We start from the raw sequence: 24,090 nt of genomic DNA, 5'->3' as shown, positions 1-24,090 counted from the left end.
TCCAGGAGAGACAGCTGGAGTAGCTTGATTGAGAAAGCAAGAAAACATAACTTCACCAAACCTAAGGCTCACAAGCATCTAGCAGCAATAGCCTGGAGAAATTAAAGAAGTCAGCTAGAGTTCCCCATTGGGCTTCTTCTTCAAGGATAAGCTTTTGACACAATGTTTCCAACATGGGTATTTTTTGACACTCTGTTTCCAACATGGGTATTTTTCCGCTGAGGGATAAACTCTGTTGGAAATGTTTTCTCCTCCTAGCTGTTCTCAAAGGCATGAGTGTTTTTCTTAGGCTGTTTTGCTGGTCTTCCCTCCCTGGGTTCCCGGAGTCATGGGGCCAGCAAGATAGAAGACTTTGGATTGACATAAACATGTTTGAGTCTAAAATCAGGGAGGGTCCCCTCACTCCCACACCCTGATTTCAATAAGTGTAAACAGCATACAGCAATTTACCAAGGGATTGTATATTACAGGCATATACACATTAAAAGTTGACATAAAATCACAGAGAATTGACTCATTATTTTGTAATGACCTTTAAAAACATAGTAATTAGCCGGGCGGTGGTGGTGCACGACTTTAATCCCAGCACTCGGGAGGCAGAGCCAGATGGATCTTTGTGAGTTGGAGGCCAGCCTGGGCTACCAAGTGAGTTTCAGGAAAGGCGTAAAGCTACACAGAGAAACTCTGTCTCAAAAAAACAAAAAACAAAACAAACAAACAAACAAAAATGATAATTTTTCCATCTTTGATGTCCATTCTGTCCAAAATTAACATAGGCACATAGCTACTCAAGATTTTGTTTAAATTAGTGTTAGTGTGATATCTTTCTCCATACTTTCACTTTAAATTTATGTGTTCTTGTATTTGCAGTAGACTTCATACACACACACACAAACACACACTTTTTTTGGGGGGTGGGACAGGGTTTCTCTGTGTAGTTTTGGTGCCTGTCCTGAATCTTGCTCTGTAGACCAGGCTGGCCTTGAACACTCAGAGATCCACCTGCCTCTGCCTCCTGAGTGCTGAGATTAAAGGCATGCACTGCCATGCCTGGCCCTCTTAGTGTTTTAAAAAGATGGGGTTTCCTGTGTAGTTTTGGAACCTGTCCTGGAACTCTCTCTGTAAACCAGGCTGGCCTTGAATCACAGAGATCCACCTGCCTCTGCCTCCTGAGTGCTGGGATTAAAGGCATGTGCCACGACCGCCCAACTAAACTAATTTTTAAAGTTAGCATGCACAGTAACAGATTTCATTATGGTAGCTTCATATATATGTATCATTATCATAGTAGGCTTCTTACAGACAAAATATAGTATATTCTTATTTTTCATCCAGTTTTCTAACCTCTTTTAATTAGTGTATTTGGAACATTGACCATTAGTTATTGATATTATTGGATTCATTTACTATATCTATTACTATTTTCTATTCATTGTTCTTTGTGCAGACTGCTGACTCCCACTCTTTCTCTGATGTTAAATTTTTTTTTACTTCCTTTTAAAAAAAACTACATTTTATTATTGCATGCCTGGTGTTCACAAAGGCCAGAAGAGAGTGTTGGATCCCCTGGGAATGGAGTTACAGACAATTTTGAGCTGACATGTGGGTCCTGGAAATCAATCCCAGGTCCTCTGCAAGATCAACAAGTGCTCTTACTGCTGAGCCATCTCCCTAGCCCCAGTCATTTGTTTTAAATGAGTGTTTTATGTGAGTATATCAGATTTTTCTCTCAGCATATCAATTACATTAAAAAAAAACTTTCAGTGGTTGCCTTGGAGTTTACAACATAGTTTTATAAATAACTCTGTTTCCTTTATGTGTGTGCTTATATACATAATTACTTTTGTTTTCCTGTTGAGGTTGCTTTGAACTCCTGGTTCTGTCATCATCAACCCAAATGCTGGGATTACAGGTATGCACCATCACCCTTGCTCAAGCCATTTTCAAACAATCCTCTACTCTTTCATTATCTTATAGCCTTTTTTTTCTGAGACAGGGTTTCTCTGTAGCTTTTGGAGGCTGTCCTGGAATAGCTCTGTAGACCAGGCTGGCCTCGAACTCACAGAGATCCACCTGCCTCTGCCTCCCGAGTGCTGGGATTACAGGCGTGCGCCACCACCGCCCGGCTCTTATAGCCTTTTTATGACTACCATTATGTATTATGCATAGGTAGAAATATATTATATATGCAGATATAATTTAATATACTGTTACTATTATTATTATTTTGAACAAGTATGTCATCTATTAGATTAATTAAGATTATGAAAAGATTTTATTCAGTTTCACTTATTCCTTTTTAATGTTCTTCATTTCTTTACATAGTTCCAAATTTCATATATATATATATATGATTCTTGTATATATAACTTTTATATACATATAATTCTCTTTCCTCTGAAGAGCTTATTTTAATATTATTTACTTATTTTATGTGTATGAGTGGTTTTCCTGAGTGTATGTCTGTACACCATATGCACACCTAGTATCTACAGAAGCCATAATAGGGCATCGGATCCACTAGTAATGTCATTATAGATGGTATAAGCTGCCATGTGGGCCTTGGGAATCAAAACTGAGTTCTCTGAAAGAGCAGCCAGTGTTCTTAGCCAAAAAACATCTCTCCAGCCCCCTAAAGAACTTAATTTAACATTTTTTGAAAAGCCAATCACAAGAAGAAAAAAAGAAAGAAAAGCAGATCACTTTTAACAAATATCCTTAATGTTTGTCTGTCTGAGAAGTTATTATATCACCTTTAGCACTGACAGAAATTTTTCATAATAAATAATTCTAGGTTGCTGTTTTTGTTTTTTTTCCAACATTTAAGTATTTCAGTGTACTCACTTTTTTTTTTATTTTTTAAAGATTTATTTATTACATATAGTGTTCTGCCTGCATGTGTCCTTGCAAGCCAAAAGAGGGCACCAGATCTCATTACAGATGGTTGTGAGCCACCATGTGAGTGCTGGGAATTGAACTCAGGACCTCAGGAAGAGCAGTCAGTGCTCTTAACCTCTGAGACATTTCTCCAGCCCCAGTGTACTCACTTTTTATTCACACAATTTCTTAGAGAATCAGATGCTATTTTAATCTCTATAAGATTTTTTTCCTGCTAAAAGTTGCTGAGGATTATGCTCATTGTTAATAAAAAGCTGACAGGACAGTAGCTGGGCCAGAAGTTAGGTGAGAAAGCCAAACTGAGAATGTTAGGAAGGAGGAGAGTAGAGTAAGGAGTAGTCAGCCAGATGCAGAGGAACCAAGATGACAACGTTTTTACTGAGAAAAGGTGCCAAGTCAAGTTGCTAAACATAGATAAGAATTATGGGTTAATTTAAGTGTAAGAGCTAGTTAGTAATAAGCCTGAGCTACCAGCTGAGCATTTATAAGTAATATTAAGCCTCTGATTATTTTGAAACTGGTCTAGTATTTCCTTGCTGTGCTCCCTTCCCTGCATTTTGGAATGGCAATGTATATCCCGTGATATTATATGTTGGGAGTATGTGATATGCTTTTTGATTTCAGTTTTACAGGTGATTACAGTTAAGAGGTTGCACAAATCTCAGAAGAGACTTTGAATTTTAGACTTCTAAATGAGTTTTGGACTGTTAAAGACTATGGGAACTTTTGAAGTTGGACTGAATGCATTTTTGCATTATGATATAGCTACAAGCCTTTGGGGGCCAGGTAGTGGAATGTGGTGGTTTGAAAGAAAATGCCCCCCCCCCAAAGAGCATGACACTATTAGGAGGTGTGGCTTTGTTGGAGTGGGTGATACCTTGTTGGAGGAAGTGTGCCACTGTGGTAGTAGGCTTTGAGGTCTCATATATGCTCAAGCCATGCTCAGTGTGACACTCAGAGCACTTCCTGTTGTTTGAATCTTAGATGGACTTTTAATAAAAAACCAAGAGCCAGATATCAGGGTGAAAACTGAAAGATCAGAGAAGCTGAGCAGCCAGCCACTAGTTCTTACCTCTATGAAATCCTCAGCCTAAAGAGAGTGAGTTCATGTTTCCTCATGCCTTATATACTTTTCTGTGACCTGCCATATTACTTCCTGGGATTAAAGGCATGTCACCACTGCCTGATTCTGTTTCTCTCATGTAACACTGTGTGGCCTTGAACTCATAGAGATCCAGATGGATTTCTGCCTCCTGAGTGATAGGATTAAAGGTGTGTGCTATCACTACCTGACCTCTATGTCTAATTTAGTGGCTGGCTCTGTCCTCTGATCCCCAGGTAACCTTTATTGGGGTACACAATTATTCACCATAACTTTCTGTTGCCTGCAAGATGTAGGACTCTCAGCTACTTCTCTAGCACCATGTCTGCCTGCATGCCACCATGTCCTACCATGATGATAGTGGACTGAACCTCTGAAATGTAAGAGAGCCACCTCAATTAAATATTTTCCTTTATAAGAATTACCCTGGTCATAGTGTCTCTTCACAGCAATATAAACCCTAAGACACAGAGGCATGCATATCTCTTCAAGTTTTAGGCCAGCCTGGTCTACATATGGGATTCCAGGACAACCATGACTACATAGAGAGACACATCTCAAAAATATAATTAGCTAAATAAGCCAAAGAAAATGAGATAAAAAATTGCTTATATCTAAGTGGCAAAACTCTGCATTCTAAGATATCAGCTTTCACAAATGAAATACTAGGAACTGAAAGAAGCAAGGGTGTGTTTGTAGATAGGTACTCAGAACTTATGAAGGGGGATAAAGGAAATATAAGCTAGAGGACTTTTCTGAGGGCAGAACATCCCTATTGATTTGAGAGACTATGTGGCAAATTCTAATGGAGGGCTATTTACAGAGGATCAGAGCAATAGCCAGTTATTATGCTGTCAGGCAAGATAGGCTAAAGGTTTTTCAAGGGAAATTTCATAGAGAATGATGGCTCAAGAGACACACAGTATTTTTCCTTTTTCTTTTTTCTTCTTTCCTTTCTTATTTTTTCCTTTTTTTTTTTTTCTTGAAGTCAGTTAAGCTTCAGCTTAACAAACATTGCACCACACGGAATAAAAGATAGGCTGTTTATACTAGGGAGAGAGGAAGAGCAAATCAATGGAGGGAAACAATAATATAAAAGGAGACATTACTCCATAACCTTGAGTTAAGTTAAACCTTAACTACTAGTTAAGATTGCTTTCTCTGCACAAACTGCTACAGAAATGGACTGAAAATTGCTGGGTTTGGCAGACATCATTGATTTGAATGAATTCTATTTTATACCTGTACTTGAAGCCTTCTCATCCATAAATGAATGAACTGTCTTTCTGTGACAAACAAGCATTAACAGAAAGATAGTACCACTCTTAAACTGCAATCATTGCAAAGTCAATGAAATATAAGAAGTTACTTAAAGTCAGTCATATCACTATACAGATTCCCCAAATAGGAAAAAAAAAAGTTGAACTATTAAGTCATACCTTGAAGTAGACAAATTTACAAACTTGTTTTTGTTAGTGTGCTGGTTAGTTTTTTGTCAAGTTGACACAAACTGGAGTCACATAGTAATAGGTAACATAAATTGAAAAATTGTCTCCATCAGACTGATCTTTGGGGCTTTTATTGATTCCTGATTGATATGTGAGTATTCAGATCACTGAGGTTAGAATCATTCCTGCACAGGTCTGTGAGGGCTATATGAGAATGGTAGCTGACTAAGTATTCCTCCACGGCCTCCGCATCAGCTCCTGCCTCCAGCTTCTTGCCCTGTTTGAGTTCTTGTCCTGACTTCCTTCGATGATGAACAGTGATATGGAAGTATGAGCCAAATAAACCTTTTCCTCCTCAAATTGCTTTCAGTCATGGTGTTGATCACAGTAACAGAAAGTGAATTAAGACAGATAGAATTAGCCACAAGAGAAATGACACTGAATCACTGGCTCCTACCATTGTGAAGGGCTAGATGAAAGTGAAGGGAGAATGGTCTTGAAGCTGTGATTGAAGGAGACACAGGGGCTTGGAAGAAATAATTAATTCTTGAACATCAAGAGTTTTTGACAACATGGAGAAGTTGAAGTTAGTAAAAATATTGTCAAGGTTACTATAATGAAAAAGAAAATGACATAATATGTGAGTCCAAACAAAGGGAAAATATTCATCCCCAAGGATATTTGGTATTAATTGAAGCATTTTTATTTTATTTATTTATTTGTGTGTATGGGCATACTCACTTGTGTGTGTGTGTGTGTGTGTGTGTGTGTGTGTGTGTGTGTGTGTGTGTTGTGTTAGTGGGGGATCAAACTCAGCTCATCAGGCTTGGTGGCAGTTAAAACAAAAAGGAAATTTTAAAGTAAATTTCAATGCATTGATTATTTTTTTAAAATCATTTATGAATTTAGAAGTACATAATTTAGGAACATTATATGTAATATGCAATTTCTGTTAGACCACAAAATAGCTGTATTTGATATTGTGTGAATGAAGAATTGATTCAAGTATTTATAAATTCAGTGGTTAAAAGAGTTCTTGCTGCTTTTGCAGTGGACAAGACTTCTATTTCCAACACCCAATTGGGTGACTTACAACTACCTGTAAATCTAGCACCAAGAGATCCAATGCTCTCTTCTGGCCTCTGAAGGTGCCCATACTCATGTAAGCAATCACATGTGTAGACATAACACACTTACATTAATATGGAAAAAGTAAATAAAAATATAAATTACTACACTTATCTGTTGTGTTGTATACCTTACAGTCACACATAGATATAAATGAGAAATAAGCCAAGGTAAACGAGCAGAACTTATCAACCACAATTTCATCTCAAGAAAGCTAGTCTAAGTTTTATTTTATGAGGTATTATTATCAACAATATCTTCTGGGATGCTTCAAGAACTATTTGTTTTTGAGACAGAGTCTCACTTTGTGGCCAGCACTGGTTTGGAACTTGCTATGTAACCGGGCTGTCCTCAAATTCACAGCAATTCTCCTGCCTGAGCCTCCAGTGTGCTGGGATTATAGGCATGTGCCATCATACCCTGACTTTTTGAGATCTTTTGGAAAATAAAAGTTTTAAATATTTAGCTGTAATATTTCAATGCAGATTCTTTTCATAACTCATAATTATGCAGGTGAAGTTCAAATAATATAAAATTAAATATTTTAAAGTAAACAGTATCATAATATTCAGTCCATTCATCATGTTATAAGTCACCAAACCTCTCATTCTAAAACCTTCCCAATGGAGCTGGAAGGATGGCTCAGTGGTTAAGAGCTGCACTGCTCTTCCAGAAGACCTGAGTTCAGCTCTCAGCACCCACATAAGTCAGCTCACAATCATCTCCAGAGGTACATCACACCTCTGGCTGCTGTGGGCATCTGCATTCATGTGCACATTCCGCCGCACAGATAAATGTACATACACATAACTATAAATAATAAAAATTTAAAAAAACCCTTACCAGAAGCCCAGAGTAAACCTCCTAATCTATTAGGCAATACCTCCCCTCATTTAGCCCCTAGCATCCACCATTTTGCATTGTGTCAATATGAATTTATTTTAGATGTTTCTATAAATGAAATTATACTATGTGACCTTTTGTACCTGGTTTCTTTCTCTTAGCATACTGCTTTCAAGGTTCATCCATTTCATAGCATGGATCAGCATTTACTTTCATTTCCATAAATAAGAATATTCCATTGAATGGCTATAACAAATCTGGTTGTTCAGTTACCTGCTGATGGATATTTGAATTGAAAAATATTTGACTTAGTTCCACATTTTTGCTCTTGGAAATAGTGTTGCTATGAACATATGTGTGTTAGGATCCTGCCCTCACTCCTGCACATGCACAGCTTGGGGGTCTTGCATCTTGCGTCATAAGGGTGCGCTGGCGACTATGTATGTGTGACATGGTCACGCAATCTGTGCCTTAAAAGTTGGATGCAGATTCCATGCTCTCTCTCTGCTCTCTGCTTTGCTCTGCTCTGCTCCCCTCTTTCCCCACCCTACTATCTTTCTCCCTCACCAGGCCTGGTCCCCTCTCTCCCCCGTTTTCCTCCTAATAAAGCTCTGAATACTGATACTGGGTTCTGTCATGACCATGACCTTTTCACGCTGCAACCAGAGCCGCCAGCGCTGATTATCATCCGTTCAGTGTGTACATTTGTTTTCATACCCATCTTCAGTTATTTTAGGTAAACATTTGGAAATGGGGTTGTTGGGTTATTCAGTAACTCTAGGTTTAACTTTTTGAGAAAATATTGAAATACTTTCCCAAGTAGCTGTACCAATTTGCTTTCCTAGCAGCAATGTGGGAATATTCAGTTTGAAAATATCCTTGCCAATTCTTGTTATTTGTCAGGTGATATTTTTCTACATCTTTTTAGCCATCCATGTGTATCTGAAATGGTGTCTTCCATTGTTGTCCTTTTGATATATATTTCTCTAATGATTAATGATCTTCAACATCTTCTTACATGATTTTTTTTTTTACCATTTTCAGTGTAGATGACTTCCTATTTCAGAGCACTTCTGAAATTTCATAAATTCTTTTATATAGTGCAGCAGATCAAAAGATGAGATGCAAACAAGAGTGAAAAATTATATTTACAGAAGCTCAAATGGCCTCCTGTCCCTAATGCCACAAACAAAAAAAAATCCCTTCTTGATATTAAGCATACAGGCTTAGACTGTTTGCTGATACAGCTAAACTAATACCAAGAATAAAATGAAATGTATGAGATTAAGAAAAGCAATAGCAGCCGGGACAAACTGACTATGAAGCAGATAAATCCATTGCACGCAAGGAATTTTGAAACATGGAATGAACCTTTGTTGAGCAAATAAAGTATGAATAAACTGGGAAATTTTGGAGGAGATTCCTAAAATTATATCAAGGAGAAGAAATCTTTTTTCCTTCAAAAACTCTATTTCCTTTCATGAGGGCATGGTGGCCCCTTTAATCCTAGCACAGTGTAGGCAAAGGCAGGCAGATCTCTTAGTTCAGGCCAGTTTGGTTTACATAGAGAGTTCCAGGACAACCCAGGATACACAAAATAGAGAGACCCTGTCTCAAAACACACACACACACACACACACACACACACACACACACACACACACACAAAGTATTTTCTTCCTCTGACACATGCCACATAAATTGAAAAGATTTTATTTTCTTTAGATATTCTGTATTTTTCTTTAATTCAAGCAAGCTTACTATAACAAATGTGCTTGTAGAAATTTTGCTTATGGTTAAATTGTGAAACCTCTGGGATATTAGTATGAGGAGGCAGGTAATTTGGCCCAGTAGGATGAATGTTGAGCCTAGAATGCAGAGATGACTGTTTCCTTTTCCAGTTCTGAAATAAGAAGCTTATAGCTTTGCCTAAATTACTGACTCTCTTGGAGTCTCCTTTGTAAATGAATAAAGGACTTGGACTGTAGACACTCTTTAAAGTGTGTTGCAGCCCTAAAATTACATTTAAAAAGTTTACTGTTAGTTACTTCACATTTCAAAGGTGAATGCATGTTTCTCTTGTTCATATTCGTAGTAAGTGAAAGCTTGCTTCAGTTAAACCAGGATCAACAAAGCGCCAAGCCTAGGAACACAGACTTTGAAGTACTGAAAACTTTTTTGTGTATACTAGCAGAGAGACTTGATAAATTGTTATCGGTGATCTGCCCTTTGCCATTTGGTTTTAATCTGCGTTTTGCAATATGTGTCATGTTTGTTTGTTTATCAAACATGGTGCAGATGTAGTTCTATTTTCTAGTCAGTGGGTAAAATATTTGGCGTCTTCTGAACTTTTCCAGTCCTCATTCCATAACTTCTATGACTTAAAGTGATGTCACTTTGACTTTCCTATGATCTGATAGTGTGTTTTTGTTTTCTACAGGGAGTACTGGGTTTTGAAATGCGAATTTTCCTCCCATCCCTTCTTGCTTGTAGGAAAAGTCATTAATACTAATGTGATCCTCCCCTGCCACCATTGAGGCTTCTCTGCAGGCTTTCGGATGTAGGTCTTATAGATCATAGTCAACTCATTACCATTTACTCTTTGTTCCAATGCAAGATTATAAACAAGCTTATGCTCTGCTGTACCTAAATGTAACATAATCCTGCCTAGGTATATTGCATCTTCTGGACTGCTCACCAGAGGCTCCAATTGCCAATGGGAAAGACCATCTTAGTTGAATGTAATGGACGTGGTCATCATATTAGGTAGGATCTAATCCCAATTTGAGAGTCTTCCACCTCTTTGTTTTTAAAAATATTTTTCATGCAATATTTTTGTACAATATTCATACAAAAACATTTTCATACAATGTTTTTCATACAATATTTTGATCATGTTACTTCCTCCACCCCAACTCCCAATTCATCAGAAAAAGGAGCTATTAAAAGCCACAATCAGAGCTGGGCAGTAGTATCACACATTTTTAAATCCCAGTACTTGGGAAGCAAAGGCTGGCGATCTGCCTGCCTCTGCCTCCAGAGTGCTGGGATTCAAGGCGTGCACCACCACTGCCCAGCTTTTTTTTTTTTTTTTTTTTTTTTTTTTTTTTGGTTCAGGCAGAAATCTTAAATGTTCATATTTAAATGAGCTGCTCTCAGACTAATGAGGTTATCCACAGATTCTGAAAGCTACCTGCCTAGGTAACCTGGGTTAGAAATGACTCTCTTCTGCTGTGGATATCGCTCTATATAAATAAAATGCTGTTTGGCCAATGGCCAGGCAGGAAGTATAGGCGGGACAAGAGAGAAGAGAATTCTGGGAAGTGGGAGGCTGGGGGAGGAGAGACACTGCCAGCCACCGCCATGACAGAAAAGAGATAAGGTACTGGTAAGCCACGAGCCACATGGCAAAATACAGATTAATAGAAATGGGTTAATTTAAGATAGAAGAAGTAGATAACAAGAAGCCTGCCACAGCCATACAGTTTGTAAACAATGTAAGTTTCTGAGTGCTTACTTGGTTGGGCCTGAGCGTCTATGGGCCTGGCCAGTGAGAGAGATTTGTCCTGACTGTGGGCCAGGCAGGAAAACTCTAACTACAGTCTTCAAATGTATAGGTTTATCTTCAAAACATTTGTTTCAAACTTCTTCTCATGAAAAGGGTCTAATATAGCAGGATGTTAGGGGCCAGAGAGATGGCTCAGCGGTTAAGATTGCCTTGCTTCTCTTTTAGGTGGTTGCATGTCATGATAATCTAAAACATACTTATTTATCCATGTTCCTGTTTTTTAAATTGATGAATATTTGCCCAATTTTCCACTGTTAGAAATAGGAGTGTCCTGGTTTGCTTTCTGCTGCTTAGGGGATTCAAGGGTTCCTTTCAGCTCCCAGACCATCAAGGGAAGCCAAGGCAGGAACCTGGAGGCAGGAACTGAAGCAGAGGCCATGGAGGAGTATTGTGTACTGGCTTGCTCCTCATGGTTTATGCAGCCTGCTTTCCTATACCACCCAGGCCCACCTGCCCAGAGGTGGCACCATCCATAGTGATCTGGGCCCTCCCACACCAATTAATCATGAGGATGGTGAGAACGGAGCTAAAGAGATAGCTCTGTGGGTAAGGGAATTCGCTGCCAAGCCTGACAGTCTGAGTTCAACCTCCTGACCTCCATGATGGAAGGTTGTCCTCTGACCTCTACACCGACACATACAAAATAAACAAACAAATAAATGAACACTGTTCCACAGACTTGCCTACAAGCCAATCTGATAGAGGCATTTTCTCAATTGAGGTTCACTTTTCTCAGCTAGTTTGTGTCAAGTTTAGAACAACAACAATAACAAAAAAGCCATAAAACCATAGAACAGTATCTACCTCATGTACCTGTGGGAGGTTTAAAGGAACTAATGGTTTGGTTCAGTGGCTGCCATAGAAAGGCTTGACAAATGGCAGCTTTTATTATTATTTAAACATATGACTAAATATTTTCTATTTGAATAACAGACACTTTCTTTTTATCATGTGTCATAGAGGGCTCCAGTGAAGCAGATAATTTTTATCATAGTATTTTAACTTGAAGGACTGCAGACTGACAATTTAGACATAATTGGGGGGGGTGTCTATTTCATAGAATTCATAAACTAAGGGACTGTTTGGACATTGTAGGGCATAGGGGATAGCTTTATGGGCAGACAAAATTTTGTGAAGAAAATAGCTCAAGGATTTTAGACTTTAGATTTAATAATTTTAAAAAGTCAGTTGGCAATTAGCCTGAAGAATTGCTGTTCATTGCTGTTCTTGTTGTAGCTGCTTTCATTTATTTATTTTTAAATTCTCCCGTGTAACATGAGGAGGTTGCACCTGAGAATTGTGTCGGGCTTTCCCTCACTGTGGAAGAGCACCTGACAGAGAGGAAGGGCATGTTTTGGTTCATGGTTTCCATTCATAGTCCTAGGCTTTGTTGATTCTCATTGGAAAGGCAGAATATCATGGAGCGAGGAGCGCATGGCAGAGGCTACTCACCTCACAGCAGCCAGAAATCAGAGAAAGAGAGGAAAGGACCAAGGAGCAGGTAGGACCAATGGCGAGTCCCTTCGTGACCTACTTCCTCTGGCTAGCTCCTGTGGCCTAAAGTTTCCACTGCTTCCCAAAGTAGTGGCATAAGCAGGGGACAAAGTTCGATACAAATGTACCCTGTGTGGTATGTTTCATATTAAAACCGTAACAGCAATTCATAGCCACCATTTCTACACAACTGTTACAAGCAGGGTTTTTTTGTTTTTGTTTTTGTTTTTTTCCGGAGCTGAGGACCGAACCCAGGGCCTTGTGCTTGCTAGGCAAGTGCTCTACCACTAAGCTAAATCCCCAAGCAACAAGCAGGTGTTTTAGGAGCACATTTTCATTTATTCCTCCTTCCAATGAATCTTATGATGGAGGTATATTATTACCTCCACATAGATGTAAGGGTCTTATTAAATAAAAAACACAGAGCCAAATGCAGAGTTAAAAGCCCAAGAGGTCAGAGCAGTAGCTAAGAGCTGAGACTAAAACAACCTTCTTACCACCCGCTGCCGTCCTTTTCCTGAGAAAGAGACCTATTTCCTGTGTGTCTGTCTTTTTATTGACTTTCTGTTCTGCCTTCTCATTGGTTGTAAACCCAACCACATGGCCTCCTCATCACTGCCTGTCTATACAGACCTCCAGGTCTCTATGGTTGGTACTGAAATTAAAGGCATGTGTCTCCAAGCTGGCTATGTCCTTGAACACACAAACTCGGCCTGCCATGTGATCACATTAAAGGTGTGCACCACCACCACCTGGCTTCTGCTATGGCTTGCTATTAGCTGTGACCCCCAGGCAACTTTATTTATTTTCTTTTCTTTTTTTTTTTTTTTTAGCTGAGGATCGAAACCAGGGCCTTGTGCTTGCTAGGCAAGCACTCTACCACTGAGCTAAATCCCCAACCCGGGCAACTTTATTTATTAACATACAAATAAAATCACATTTCAGCACAAATAAAATATCACCATACCTCCAATGTATAGGTGAAGAGGCTGAGACTGAGAAACAGGTTACATGACTTGGTGTAGGATGGTAGGCCAAAGTCCAAATCCCTGATGGTTTTCCCTTCTGCCAGTTTGCCTGTCATTGATCTCCCAGATATAATGGTTGATTCTGAATAAGTCCATTTAAGAATGTGACTTACTGTGATCTTCTTGTATGTTAGATAAAGGATTTGAATGAGTTACAAGATTGGTGATCTATCTTTTTATCTAACATGACTAGGCTAGAAGCACAAGGGTAACTTTCTTAGATTTGATAACTACCAGCATATTTCACTCTCTTTCTCTCATGGCTTTATGAACAACAGGGTTTTTTCCCTTTTTGGGAAGGTTCCTAAAGAATTTTCAGGGAACACTACCAAGATTTATTTGGGGGCCATAGGAGTTAGTTTTTAAAAGAACATCGAAGGAGAAACTGAAATGAAGCTCCATTAAATTTCTGGTGCCAGCAGTTGTGGATGCTTGCACACATTCACACCTGGCCTTGAGGTTGGATGCACTGGGGTATTGACAATTGGTAGATACTAGGGAAAAGAGAGCTAGTTGTTTTTAAAGCTGTAAGCTCTAGTAAACTGACCAAGCTCCAGTGGGTGGTCCCACCCCATGAGTACATTTGTGGCACAAATTGGAATCAGTGGGTTACAAAAAAACAAAGAAGATAAGAAGTTGGGAGAGGGGTGGGGAGTGGAGGGGTAGATCCAGGGGGAATTATGGGAAAGAGTGGGAGGGAGAATATGAACAAACTCATTGAATGAAACGCTCCAAAAATTAATTAAATATTATCTATTTTGAAGACATAGGGTCTTTATAGAATAACTTGGGAAGACCTGAGTCATTATACAAATCAACACATTAAAAATAAAATTCCTATTTTAGGGCATTAGAAGGCTTTCCATTTGCTTGAGTCTTTGGATGAGTCTAAAAACTAATGAAATATATTTGAATAAAAATAAGTGATTATTAGAAAAGATAAAGCAGTGTTCAAAATAGGATTGCGTCATGATCTGGTTCTGTTTTGTGGGATACCTAACTGGGAGGTGGAGGGGGTCCGAAGTGACCCCAGTAGTCTCCTGTCCTGGGCATACAGTGAAACATTGCCCATCTGGTTCTGGTTCTGGTTAGAAAGTTTTTGTTTCCTGGGGAAAGTTTTGTTTGTGTATTCCCAGAGAAAGTTGTCTCCCTGTTTTGTTGGTAAGTTTTGTTGCATTGTTTGTCTTGTTGGAAAGTTTTGTCTGTTTCTCTTGAAAGTTGTGTCTCCTTGTTTTGTTGGAAAGTTTTGTGTTTTCTGATGTATTCTTTTTTTTTTTTTTCTTTTTTCGAGACAGGGTTTCTCTGTGTTCTTTTGGTGCCTGTCCTGGATCTTGCTCTGTAGCCCAGACTGGCCTTCTCACAGAGATCTGCCTGCCTCTGCCTCCCGAGTCCTGGGATTAAAGGTGTGCGCCACCACTGCCCATCTTCTGATGTATTCTTACGTTTTGTTGCAAGCATAGACCTAAGACAGAAATGGGTCAGATATTTTTTGCTATTTCTATGTGCCAGCTGCTCGTGCCCACATGGCTGCATTTAATCGATGAGCTTTCTGGTCACTGGAGTTTGGATGTCTTTTTGGTTTAGATAACATTAAAATTGTTTAATGCTGTTTTATTTTATTTGAAAACTGGATCTTGAATTGGTTAATGTCTCTTCCTTCACCCAAGCACATTTGAAAGTTTCCTCTATGTCCTGTGTCAGTCTGTCAGGGAAAAGAAAGCAAAGCAGAACAGCCAAAAACAAACAAATAATAAACCTGGTTTATGTGAATATTCTGTACCTTAGAGATTTATAACTTTATTTTGTTGGGTATAGTTAAATATCTGTAAAATCTGAAAAAAAAAAGTTAAAACTAGTAACACTGGGAGTTGATAGTTAAAAATCTATACATGGATAATTTTAAAGGAATCATGGCCAGGGTTGAGGATTTAGTTCTCAGCTCCAGAAAAAAAAAGGGCAGGGTGGGGCGGCGGGGGGGGGGGGGGAAAGAGGGGGAACGGGACACTATGGAATGATTTCATTTTTGATTGCCATCATTTTTAGGCAGCCACATGGCTGGTTGCCATTTTTGCTAGGATTGGAGAGGGCAGATGTCATGTGACTTCACTGTTTTGGGGGCAGCTAACATGACTGGCAGACATCTTTGCTAGAGTTAGAGAAGATAGATGTTATGTGGTTTCACTACCATCTTGATTAAAAGTGACCACATGGAGTGGGCCTACCACGGAGGCAATAAGAGGTCTCCAAGACATTTTTGAATTAGGATGGATTTATGTGTGATAATACCTGTCCTGTCCTGAAAACAAGGTTGCTGAAAGATAAGATTTAAAAACAATGTTTGTTTAATAAATTGTTGAAGCTGTATTTCCATGCTTTTATATGCAAGAATGTACCTTGCTCTGGCAGCTAAACTTTGTAATTTAAAAGTCCTCTAGGTTGAGGCCTGGAGAGATGGCTCAGAGGTTAAGAGCACTGGCTACTCTTCCAGAGGTCCTGAGTTCAATTCCCAGCACCCACATAGTGACTCACAACCATCTGTAATGAGATCTGGTGCCCTATTCTGGCTTGCAGGCAGAACACTGTTTACATAATAAATAAATCATTTTTAAAAAGTCCTCTAGGTGGTGTTGGTTTTAAGGGGTCATGGAGTACAGCTGAGGCTTGCCAATGTGTAACCGGGCTAGAGTTTCTAAAGAGAACCCTATTGCAATGATGGACCTTAGCAGTTTTGGAAATGCTAGTGGCATGTGATAGTCATCAGAAGCACCAGCCACAGTGAAATGGAGCAAGCTGAGATCTAGATGGCAGAGTGTGTATATACTGCTGAGGATAGGCCCAAGAGGTGAGACAACCTCTCCAGAAACCCTAAGGACTGTGAATGAATCCCAGATATTGGGCTTTAAATTGTTTGCACTGTTGGACCTTACTTTTGTCTAATGCAGATTATGGTTGTGTCCTATATCTTCCTTCTTGAAGTAAAAAAAAAATGTACTTTATTATTTTGATATTGTAGGGGCACATTGTTGAGGTTTTAAAACTTCTTTAAGAGGAAAGTTTGGAGTTTTATGGAATTTAAATTTAAAATAATTGATTTTTTTAAAGGCTATTTTTGAAGGAACAGAATTAAATTTATAAGGCTATGGGACATTTTAAATTTATAAAATGATTTATATTATTAATATCTAACATAAAAATAAATAAAAAGCTAAAGCTTGAGGCCACAGCTATAAGCACCAAATACTAAACACCAGAAACTGGAATGTTCCTATCTTATGGTACAGCAAGACAATGACCTGACAAAAACCTTGAAGCACCTTCTCAACCCTTTGGGGGTTGAAAGACCTTTGTCCAGGGGTAGCCTAGGACCACCAGCCTGCCAGATGTTTGTACTGAGATTCATAACAGTGGCAAAATTGCAGTTGTGAAATAGCAACAGGAATGATTTTGTGGTTGGGGGGGCGGGGTCATCACAACATGAGGAAATGTATTGAAGGATCAAAGCATTGGGAAAGTTGGGAAACACTGGCTTAGAGACTGTCTCCTTACCTAAGGTCTATTCATGCTGAAGAGTGTATGTCTAGCCTCCTTATCTTTGTTAACTTTGTTAGGCTTAAGCTATTTTGATAAACTGAGTCATATAAGAAACTGTTATAGCCAGGCGGTGGTGGTCCACACCTTTAATCCCAGCACTCAGGAGGCAGAGGCAGGCAGATCTCTGTGAGTTCGAGGCCAGCCTGGGCTACCAAGTGAGTTCCAGGAAAGGCGCAAAGCTACACAGAGAAACCCTGTCTCGAAAAACCAAAAAAAAAAAAAAAAAAAAAAAAGAAAGAAAGAAAAAAAGAAACTGTTATATTATGTAATGGTATACTATAAAAGGATCAGGAAATTTCCCAATTGCATGTAGATCAGAGGAAAAAGCCAGGCACTATATTAAATATAGAGGTCAGGCAGTGCTTACACATGCCTTTAATCCTAGCATTTGGGAGGCAGAGATTCATCCTGATCTCTGTGAGTTCAAGGCCACACTGGGAACAGAGCCAGACCTGGTGGCACATGCCTTTAATTCCAGCACTAGTTAACCATAGAGGTCTAGAGTTCTGTAGGTCTGTACAGACAGACAGGAAGTGATAGAGCTGGCCGGAAGAGAGGAAGTAAGATGGCAGGGCACAGAAAGGTATATAGGCATGAGTATACAGGAAGTAGCTCCCTCTTGGGCTGAGGATTTTCTAGAAGTGAGAACTTGTGGCTGGCTTGTTTTATTCCTCTGATTTTTCAGCTTTCAACCAGTATCTGGCTCCAGGTTTTTTATTAATAAGAATTCATGTTACAGGCTCTCTGTGGACTATGTTTATGAGTTTAAAGGTTTATTTTGATACTAAAAGGGCTTCAATTCAGAAATTTTTTTTAAGGCTCAAACTTAACAGTGAGTGATAAAGCTATAAAGTCCTTTTCCCAAAGTCAGAAATTTAGACAAAAAGCTTCCATTCCCTTGGGTTTGAAGAAAGTTCCTGCTTGCTAAAACGGGAGTCATTCTCTTTTTCTCTGGCAAATGAACTTGGATCCCCTCTATTAACACATGAGTGTGGTGTCTATTAACTTGTCAAGTGCAGTGCTAGCCTCTAGGCTCCCTGAGTCCCTTCTCACAAGCCCTGACCCACCAAGTCCTAGTCTTACGAAAGCTAATAAGTTATTGTAAACTGTTAAGAATAATTAAGAAATATCTGACTAAAGTCTTTAAAGAAAGAATAAAGTAAAACAATATCAAAAAATAAGTCATGTAAGGATGGGAAATACAAGGGTTGGGGATTTGGCTCAGTGGTAGAGTGCTGGGTTCGATCCTCAGCTCAAAAAAAAAGGGTGCTTGGATCCTGTATGTTGTTTTTCTTACTTTGAATTTTTTAAATGCTGATGAGCAAATGGCAGCTGCTGAGAGACATTGGATTGTGGAAGGAACTGCTGAATTAAACCAGTCTAGATACTTTAGGGATGTCTTGGCTTCAGAATGTAAGTCAGGAAATGTGTTGTGTTTCTTTTCCACAGGAAAAGAGAAGCTGTGGATTCCTTCGAAATGAATAAAGATCAGAATTGATTGGGGAAGACCTTCTGAGGATCTTAGCTACATACATGAAGGAGGAAGCCAGGAAAGACTACAGGACAGGTTACGTGTATGCTTGTCCTCTACATGGGAATAGCTATAGAGTCCTCATAGCAGTTTGGTTTTGTAGTCTAAATGGAATTATAAAGATGACAGATGTCTTTTACTAGCTGAAACATAAAACAAATAATCTTTAGCTGACTTGTGAACACTGCATATTCCATACTGTGTTAACAGACATGTATGTTACCTTTAAAAGTTTGTATGTCTTCAGAAAAAAAAGGACCAAAATGAATAAAGACAAGACAACAAGTCCAAATGTTCCAGCCTCTCAGAATGTCTTAGTCACAGTTTCTTCAAAATTCTACATTCAGAACAGTTTCAAAGCTGCTAGCTGAGATGGTCCAGCCTCATAGACTATTCAAGCCAAGACTTCAGATAAGCTCTACATTTCTCATTAGACAGAGATTAAACAAAAATATAATACAGCCAGCTCTCCCAGGAATTGACCATTATCCCAGTTTTCCAAGGGGCCCTAGAGATATCATCACCCCCCAGACAACAAAATGCAGTCTAGAGAACATGACATCCACATCCCCAAGAGGTGGCATGGGTAGTTTCTGGTCGTTCAGTGGATATTTGTCATTGTTTAGGGGGTGTTGGTTGCAAGTTGTTATTGGTCATGACTGGGGAGGAAACTAAACAACAGAGGTTAGATTCAGGGATCTTTTCCCCCACAAAATGAGGGGGGGTTAGATATTAGGAAAGGGTAGATTATTGAATCTACTTTAAAAATAAAAATGATAGGATAAGCCGGGCATTGTTGGTGCACGTTTTTAATCCTAGCACTTGGGAGGCAGAGCCAGGTGGGTCTCTGTGAGTTCGAGGCCAGCCTTATCTACAGAGTAAGATCCAGGACAGGCACCAAAGCTACACAGAGAAACCCTGTCTCAAAAAAACAGAAAAAAAAGGATGGTATCTCTTCTCCCATTCTACAATTACTAGGACTTTGAGCCTGAAAGTTCTAAATGTAACATTTTCCTTTAAGTTCCTAAATTTTAACTTCTGTCCCTAGTCTATATCTTTTTCAGCAGGTTTCCACTTGGCTGAGAGACACCATCCAAGCTTCAGCTACTGACTACAACCCATTCCAAAGGGCTGTGAGCCCTGGACTTCCTGAAAACTGATGCTTCTTATCTCTTCAGCTAGGTCAGTGGACAAGATGCTTATGATGAATGCCCCATAGCCTGAATTCCCTCCTTGCCTTTGCCTAACATTCCAGCCTTCCTGGGCCCTGACAACAACGTCCTAGTTTCAGTGGGAAGTAGTTACTGATGAAAGTGTGTAGCCCTTTGTCCCCTAACAGGCTGGAATGCTAGATCAAAAGCGAACTCCCTAACATAGGAGATAAAATAGCTACCTATTGTGCCTATTGGCATACCAAAAAAGGTACTTGTTAAAACAAATAGACCCAGATCTATCAACAGGTAGATAATTAGCTGAAATAGTATTATAGTTGACAGGGCACTCAACCTGTTCTATGTAAAACAGAGAGATTATTATATAGCATTAAGAGAAAATTATTGTTTCTATATAAACCAGTCAGGAACCATTAGAAATAATCTGGCTGTATGCAAAAAAAAAATCATTGCAAAAATGGGAACCTGAGATGAAGTAAATAACTGGTTCCCATTCTTGTTTCCAGGTCCCTTCTAGATAATATCTCTGATGTCAGTTGTCACAGGGCCTTTGGCCCTCCTGCTTCTGCAAATTTCTGTTGGCTCTTGCATCACTGATGCCATAACTAAATGATAACTCCTGTCTGGGTACCATTAGGCTGATGGTTATTAGATCCCATTATAAACAGGTACCCATCACAGAGTCAAAGATTTGACTCAGTACACAATTCAAGTGGAGAATGTGAGAACCAAAGTTACATTTTAAGTTTTAATTACTATGCCTAAGAGATCCATGAAACAAAAATGTCTCTGATTTGCAAGGCTCTTGCTCAAGGACAATGATAGATGCTATTGTTTATGGGAGATAATAAGCCACATGTTTTTCACTCCCCTAAACAAGTTTGCTTGACCCCATCTGCACCAGATGTGCTTGATCACATGTGGGCTCTCGGGCAGGAAATATGTCAGGATATTATACACTTGGCCCTGACTGGATATAGGCTGGAGGTACTTCAGGATGTATGCTTGCCCCTGATTGGACCAGATGGGAAATGCATCAAATTATGGCTTTTCCTTCTTAAGCTGCTGCAAATGGTTACTCTGGGCCATTTCCTGGGAACCTGGGTATGGACCAGGCCAGAGCCCATTCACCTGGCCAGCATTTAATTAAAGCTGTTTTCAAATTTGGCCTGAAACTGAGGTAGTGGTCTTATTCTCGGTCGGTGGGATTAATAGGCCAGTGCAGTATCACTGAACTGCATCTCCAGCTCTGTCTTTGACCAGTTTTGAAAAGTCAGATTATTATTTTGTTCACAGTGAGATCATCTTCTGAGGTTTCTGATTTCACTAGTTGTTTCATACATGCCACTAAAGAAAATATTTTGCCCGGTTATCAAGTCTATAAAAATAAAGTTTGTTAATGGCAAACTCTAACATAATTTGTGTATTCAAATACTATTACAAAGTCCCGCGGCTTACATTTGGGCTTCAGGAGGAAATTATTCTAGTAAGCTAAGAAGTAAGTTTAAGATGCAAAGCCTTGGTACGTAGTCAGTGAAGAACAGTTGTTTTCTGTCCTTCCATAAATAAGTAATGGCAAGAGCAGCCTGGCTATCTGTTTCAGCTTCCTATTACACCGGAGCAAAGCTAGCAGGGCCTAAATATCAGTATCTGCTAACAGAGCGGCCTTGTTCAATTCTGTTTAGCTTTCGGAGGCTTTGTTTTCCTATTTAAAAAAGAAAAATAGCTTTTAAATGAATTTTTACACTAGCATACAAAGTAACGAGTTTCATTATGACGTTTTCCTACATATTTCGCTCTTATTTGTCTCTCCTACTGCCCTCCCTCGTTCCTCTCTCTGGTGTCCCCCACCCACTCCCCACAGTACCTTTTCTGATTTCCTATCATGTAGATCTCCCTTTTCACACTGTAGTTTGAAACTTGACAACTGCATCTTATATTTTCCTACCTCTCGCTTTGTTTCTCATTAGAATTTGGTAAGATGTCACTGAGTGTGCTTCACAGTGAGTCCCTGGGAGTGGTTGGAATTCCAAGCTCTATGACTCGCTGCTTTAGTGACTGGAGACATTGTTTCATTTACATCTGTTGCCTCACCTTTCAAAGATAGTAATCTTCCGTTTTCCTAAGGCATTAAAAACAAACGGCAAAGGCTCTAAAATGTCAGACAGCTGCTTGGGAGGGACAAATGTTTTGCTCCCGGGTCATAGGTCTTAGAGATCTTTTCTTGCTTTCCTCCTTTCCTTCCCTCCTTTGCTACCTCCCTCCCCTCTTTCTTTCCTTGTATTGTTAATAGATACAGTGTGATCTTGAGACAAGCTTTCATTTTGTAGCTCAGGCTGGCCTCAAACTTAGATCTGCCTGAGTCTCCAGAGTGCTGGCGTCACAGGCCTGTGCCATTACTCTTAGCTCTTGGAAAAAAAAATTTTAAAAGAGCAGTTCTGGAAGTACTGTGAAAATATTTGTTTTCAATTCGGTTGCATTTTTGTTTGTTTGATGGTTTTTTGAGAAGGGACTCATGTACCCTTGGCTGGCCTCGAACTCACAGAGATCCGCCTGCCTCTGCCTCCTGAATGCAGGGATTACAGGTGTGCACCACCCCACCTGGTTGTTTTCTCTCGCATAAGTAGCATTTCTTCTTTCTTTATCCTGAATGTGGTTGATTAAATGTGCAGGGAAAGGCAAGGCGGTGGTGGCACACGCCTTTAATCCCAGCACTCTGGAGGCAGAGCCAGGTGGATCTCTGTGAGTTCGAGGCCAGCCTGGTCTACAGAGTGAGTTCCAGGAAAGGCACCAAAGCTACACAGAGAAACCCTGTCTTGAACCCCCTCCCCTCCCCCCAAAAAAAACTGTGCAGGAAAAGATCTGGTAGATAATAAAGGTGACCAGAATTGTGGGCACTAATTAATAGCTTAAATGATAAAGATTTTGAAAATACAAGTAGCTTCTTGGTCTGATATATATGTATATATATATATTTGTAAGGCACACAAACATGTATGTACATCCATATAAACAAAACCCAATAGCTCCCCTCCTTTATTTACACCTTGTAAAGCTGGAAGGGCTTCTGTAAGCTCCGGAGGACTACTGAGTTCAGAGGAGTTCATTAAGAATGTCTAGGTTACCCGATTCATGATGAAGGAAACCAGGAAAAGGATTCATTAGTTACAAGTTCTTTTCCTGCTTAGTCTATGTGGAACACTGGGTCTGTGTGGTGCCTGTGTTTGAATCCCATAACTAAACATGAAGTTTGTTGAAGGAGTGGATGTTTGTTCCTCCAGTTTCTTTTGTACTATCTCACGGATAAATGACAGGTCTCTGTACACTGTAGGTCCCTAGTAGAATATATAGCCAGCTAATAATTATCTGTTTCTGGTATTACAACAAGATCTCATAAAAATAAAGATGACAATTAAATTTGTTGTTTGAAGTCCTGAATTTTCTAGGTCAATCTTGAGAAAAGAGAAGTACATGAGTGTGTTTACACACACTGTATACAAGTTGGTGGGTCCGTTGGAAATAAAAAATAAAAATAAAAAGGAGCACTACATCTTTAAAATAACATTCAAACAAGCTGAAAGTCTCTGCTCTCAGCCAAGCACACAGTTTTTGTCCTTTGGGGTGCTTTTTATTTTCCGTTGCTGTGAATGGAACCCAGGGCCTTGTGCTAAATCCCCACCCCCAGGGTGCTTCTTAAAATTCAAAAATTTCACCTATTTAAGATCCAGATCAAAACATCTGGGAATCATTTCTCTAGATACTCACATTTGAACGAACAGATGATTATGATACACATTAAAGCTTAAGAACTACTGTAGCCAGCGATCTGAGATGAGCAATCTGTGTGTGTGTGTGTGTGTGTGTGTGTGTCCCCACCACACATACAATCAATCTATGAGGAAAATGAAAAATAGTAAGTAAAACATCCATAATAAGCAGAAAAAAGACAGTCAGTTCACCCTATGCATCACAGAACTAGAAGAATAGCTGGCATTTATTTCTTTTGGCGATATATTCTTGGCAGTTTGTTGTGGCTTATACACAATTACAATGTATCTTGAAGCCCTGAGATAGTCTCTGGAATTTTATTTAGAACAATAATTTCTCAATTCTTTGGAGAGAAAAAAAAAGGCTTTATCAAGAACAGGCTTAGAAGCAATATGATCTCACAGTACTGCCTTGACTTTTTCTTATCAGTTGTGGGCTCTTTTGCCTTGACTGACTGACGTGCAAAAACCTGCCTTCAAGAGACATTTCATGAGCCCGAGGGAACAAGAATCTTAACAC

This window comes from Onychomys torridus, chromosome X (assembly GCF_903995425.1).
Source record: "Onychomys torridus chromosome X, mOncTor1.1, whole genome shotgun sequence".
Lineage (NCBI taxonomy): Eukaryota > Metazoa > Chordata > Mammalia > Rodentia > Cricetidae > Onychomys > Onychomys torridus.
Note: the sequence above shows the minus strand (reverse complement) of the source record.